Here is a 5,099-nt window from a genome sequence, read left to right on the forward strand (position 1 = left end):
CTCACCTATAACGAGCATCATGGTTCACATTTAGCCAGAGCTCCTCTAGGCCGAGATGCTGCCCTAATTCTATTTATTTTTCTCACCTAGTTTCTCAGCTGAGGTGTGTGGCTTCTGTCTGCTGAGTAGTAGAGACACTAAGTGGCTTTCTCAGACTGAAGTCATAAACGGTGTAGGAAGGGGCCTGGAAGATGGTGACGGCCTCCGAATTGATATTCATGTAACAGCAAGTTGACATGCCAAGTGCCCCAAGCTCACTGTCCTTGTTTTATATCCATTCTTTCATCTCCTCTCCCGGTCTCCTGCAGCACCTCACATCTTTCTATCATCTCCAGTGTTCTTGCTGACTGCTGCCTCAGCTCCACAGATCGTCCTAGCTTTTTTACCCCTCAGTTCCCAATCTTTCCCAGGAATTTTCAGCCGTCTGCGCCCTGCTACTAAGACCTGCCACAGTAGCTTCGGTCTTTACATTAGCTGCCTCCTAGGCTTCCAGCACATTCCCTCACAGACAGTCCACCCTCTGCTGCCCTGAGTGAATACTGTTGAAGTCCTAGGAAGCTATAATTGCTTTTCTTGTGTGTGCGTGCGTGCGCGTGCACACACACACACACACACACACACACGCATGCACGCACACACCTCCCCAACATACACAAGCCACACACACAATGACAAACAGAACATCTCATGAATATTTTAAAATTAGACAAGTCTAAAAGAAATTTTTTGTCAATTGACTAAGATAAATCATGCCATTAAAAATAGCCTCCCATTCCTTCCCTGGACATTTTACCCACACTGCTCCATGAAACTATACTCACCCAGATAGTAGCCTTGAGTACAGATAAAGAGGAAACGAGATAAATATATAGGGGTCACTGTGACACTGGTGGCAGGAAGGATGTGGCTTCAAGACGTGAGCAAGCTTGCATCACTGTCAAAGGCAGACTAGCAGATATTCATTTGCATGGATTTTCCAAACCCAAGCAATAGAGTTCTGAGTCTAAGCCTAGGCTGCACACCAGAATTCCCCGGGGTTCCCTGAAGAAGTCTTTAGAAACCATAGGAAAAGGTGACACGTCAGGGCTAGCACAGGCTGTGATCAGCTCTGTGAGGGCTGGGACCTCAGAGAGAGGGAAGTAAGCAGTGGTAAGCAGAACTGGTATGTGGAGAGTTGAGGACGGGGTCAGGCTCTGAAACCCCAGATTCCAATTTCTTTCTCCTCACATGGAGGTGGTCAGCAGGCAGCTCCAAGTGTCCTCCATCTCCTGTTAATTTTAAAGGCAGGAGTCTTACTCCATGACTTTTGGACTCACCTGTCAGGTTGAGGTGGAGAGTTGGTTGTGTCCCAGGAAAAAGCCAAAGTGGTTGGCTCTTTTTACCCCTGAAGAACAAGGGAACTGATGGCCACACAGACCTGTCTCCCCTGCTGCCCTTGGGAACTGTAGAACCACTGTTTGACAAGGGCACAGGTTCCAGCCAACTCTGAGCAAGAGGTACTCTCTCAGTGTCCTGAGGGAGGCAGCCACTCATACTAATCTACAAGTGAAAGGGCAGAGCCACATCTCAGAGACTCTACTGAGACAGGGACAGAAGCAACAAGAACTAAATGCTAAAACTGAAGAGGAGTAGACCAGCCATACTCTGGAAGACGGGAGCCCCCTCTCTGCACCGAGAGCTTTTTCTTATAAGTCAGGTTGACTACACTATAGTTTGCATGTAACAGAAATCCACATTTTTATAAAAGCATATACGTAGATCAATAGAAACAGATAGAAAGTGCAAAAATAAACCTGAGTTTATGCGAGCAGCTGATTTTTGACAAGGACAACCAAGAAGGTGAAAAGGAAAGGTTGATCTCACCAACAAATGTTCTTCAGCCAGACCTAGTGGTACAAATCAGTAATAACCAGCTGGTTGAGAGGCTGAAGTGGGAAATTGCAAGTTCAAGGCCATCCTGGGCAGCTTAGTGGGACCCTGTCTCAAACTAAGAAGAAGGTAGAGTGATACAGCTAGCTGGTAGAGCCTTAGCTAGCATGCCTAAGACCCTGGGTTCCATCTCTAGTACTGCAAAACGTAAAAAGTAATAAATGATTGGTCTCCAGAAAACTGGATAATTACATGCCAAAGAATAAAACTGGATCCTGCCTGATCTCACACCACGTTTAAATCCACTCAAAGTGATAAAGGCCTAAGCAGATCTGGCCCTAAAGGCTCTGGAAAAACCAATATGGAGGTTCTAAATAACTTAGAAATAGAATATCAATTGACTCAGCTATTCTTCTGGTTTTAAAGGCAAAGGAAATAACTGTGCCTCCTTCTCATGCTTTCTACACACTGCTATGTGTATGAAGATCGAAAACCTCAGGCCTGCTACCCTGTTACTGCAGCACAAACTTGATTAAGGCATTGCCAGACTTGGAAAACATCACCTTTGCTTTTCACAGTAGGGTGTGAGGGCCCCACTTGCTCCGCCTCCTTGCCAGCATTGTGGTTCCAGAGCTGGCAGTCTTATTTACAAAGCCAGCCATCCTAGTAGATGTCTGTGGAGCTAGGGAAGTCAGCAGAAATGTTCTGAGGAGGAATAGTGCAATTGTAAGCTGGTTGCAGCCATTTCAGAATGCGGTTCACTCAGAAACGGGAGACTCCTGGAGAGCAGGAGAGCAGGCAGCGTTCCAGCCTGCAGGCTCAATGGTGCCTCCAACTCCCAAGCATGGCAACCACTTGATGGCCCAGCTCCCACTCACTGCCTCTTCTGTAAGACAACGGTCAAGAGTGGGAGACCAGCCGGGCGGTGGTGGTGCACGCCTTTAATCCCAGCACTTGAGAGGCAGAGGCAGGCAGATTTCTGGGTTTGAGGCCAGCCTGGTCTACAGAGTGAGTTCCAGGACAGCCAGGACTACACAGAGAAACCCTGTCTCGAAAAACCAAAAAAAAAAAAAAAAAAAAAAAAAAAAAAAAAGAATGGGAGACCAAAGAAGTGTGATACGGTTCCAAATGTCTTAAAAGATACTCTGGTGATAATGACATCTGGTCAGGAAAACAATCACCATGCTTCCTTAATCATTTCAGATATGAGAAGATCAAAACCAACAAACATTGCCAGGACATAAAGTAGAACCCAGCGATTTCCTGCATATCTGGTGAAAACACAAGCCACACAGAGGCAGTAAGTTATACATGAAAAAAAAAAAAAAAAAAAAAAAAGACTGCCTTTATTGAGCCCCAAGCTTACTTTGAACAGTGACCTGAAATGGAAGGCTAAACTACCACAAGTTATTTAGAGTCGAATAAACTCAAGGGAAACAACAACAACAAACATGTAAAACTCACACTAACGTTTGGTACAAAGACAACCTACTAAACACATGAAGAAAGACTTAGGCTAGGAGCAGCTAGCTACATGATGCCCAGGGCAGGCCTGCTCCTGCAATTAGAGAAGTTTAAGATGATGCCATAGGGGAGTTAAACAGAATGTGGGATTTGCTCATAAGCTGCTAGCTACTCCATTCTGAATTAGGGCTGCTCTCGGCCTCCAGCAGGCTTACACACTAGCTAGCTTACACACTAGCTAGCTTGCACACGAGCAGGAATCCACATCCCTGAACCTCTGATCCCTCCTCGTAAGTGCTAAATTGAATTTGCAAGCTAACCCCCCTCAAAGGCTTTATTTAACCACTGTGGACCACCGTTGTGACAAGCTAAGAGGGGTATGAATATATGATAGAAGCAGGAGGTTGTCTGTGATCAGTGTGGAGAGGAAGCTGCTGTTTTGGAACGGCGGGGTAGCCCGAGTTAAATTACAAGAAATCTGTGGTGTGCGGTGTTGGATATGTGTCAAGATTTTCATCAACCTTCAGAGGACCACGCCCCGCAGAGCAGCAGAAGCAGACGAAAGCAGCAAGGCTGGATTCATATGCCTGCGCTTCCACCCCACTGTGGGCCCAAGGCAGATTTGGATCCTTTCTAGAATAACATTTTCAAGTACATCAAATAAGCCACAGATGACAAAGGGGTTAAGGTTTGGAATGTGAAATGTCTTGCCAGAAGCTCATGTGTTCGCCCGCCTGACCCCCAGCAGGTGGCGCTGTGTCGGGAGGGTGTAGAACATCTAGAGCCCGGGACATTTTTGGCTTGGTGGAGCAATTCGGCCTGGAAGGTTTAACTCCTTTCTGGATCAGGGGTGCTCTCTTCCTCCAGCAGGCTGCAACCACACACTCCCACCTCCATAAATGGAGCTACTCCAGGCACCTTGCCTTCTCCACCATGAGGGACTGAAATCCCCTTGAAACCCTGAGTTAAAATAAACCTCCGCAGGGCTGGAGAGACGGTTCAGCAGTTAAAAACCCTCGCCCATCTCAGAGGGGACCTGGTTTTCAGCAGCCACGTGACAGCTTGCAACCTTCTGTAATTTCAGTTGTGGGGATTCCAATGCCTCCAAGAGTACCACACAGAGGTAGTGCACAGACAGCAAAACATTCATGCACATAAAATGAAAATAAATAAAAAATTTAAATGTTTAAATAAATCTTTCCTGCCTTAAGTTCTGGGGACCAAATTCAGGTCCCTGAAAAAGCAACAGGTGCTCTTAACCACCAAACCATCTCTCCATCCCCCTTCTAACTTCTTTCTGTCTTTCTTTCTTTCTTTCTTTCTTTCTTTCTTTCTTTCTTTTCTTTCTTTCTTTCTTTCTCTTTTTCTTTCTTTCTCTCCTTCTTTCCTTCTTTCTTTCTTGAGACAGTGTCTCATTATGTAGCCCTGGCTGCTCTAGAACTCACTACGTAGACCAGACTGGTTTTGAACTCACAGAAATCTGCTTGCCTCTGACTCCTGAGCTCTACAACCACTTTTCAACAGACGGAGGGAGGAGGAGGGGAATCTGTTATCTCAAATGAAAAATGATGCTTTTCTTAAAGAAACAGTAATGGAAACTGTAGAAAATCATGAAAGAAAATACAAGAGAGGAAAGGCATAAATAGAACAAAAACAGAAAAGGCATATGACAGACACAAAAGTTGGGGACTCGCGGCCACTTGCCGCAAAGCAGTGAGTCACTGTGGGAAAACTCTTGGTTCTCGTGCGGTAACCCCAGAGCCTTC

The sequence above is a fragment of the Arvicanthis niloticus genome, chromosome 6 (assembly GCF_011762505.2).
Source record: "Arvicanthis niloticus isolate mArvNil1 chromosome 6, mArvNil1.pat.X, whole genome shotgun sequence".
NCBI classification, from domain to species: domain Eukaryota; kingdom Metazoa; phylum Chordata; class Mammalia; order Rodentia; family Muridae; genus Arvicanthis; species Arvicanthis niloticus.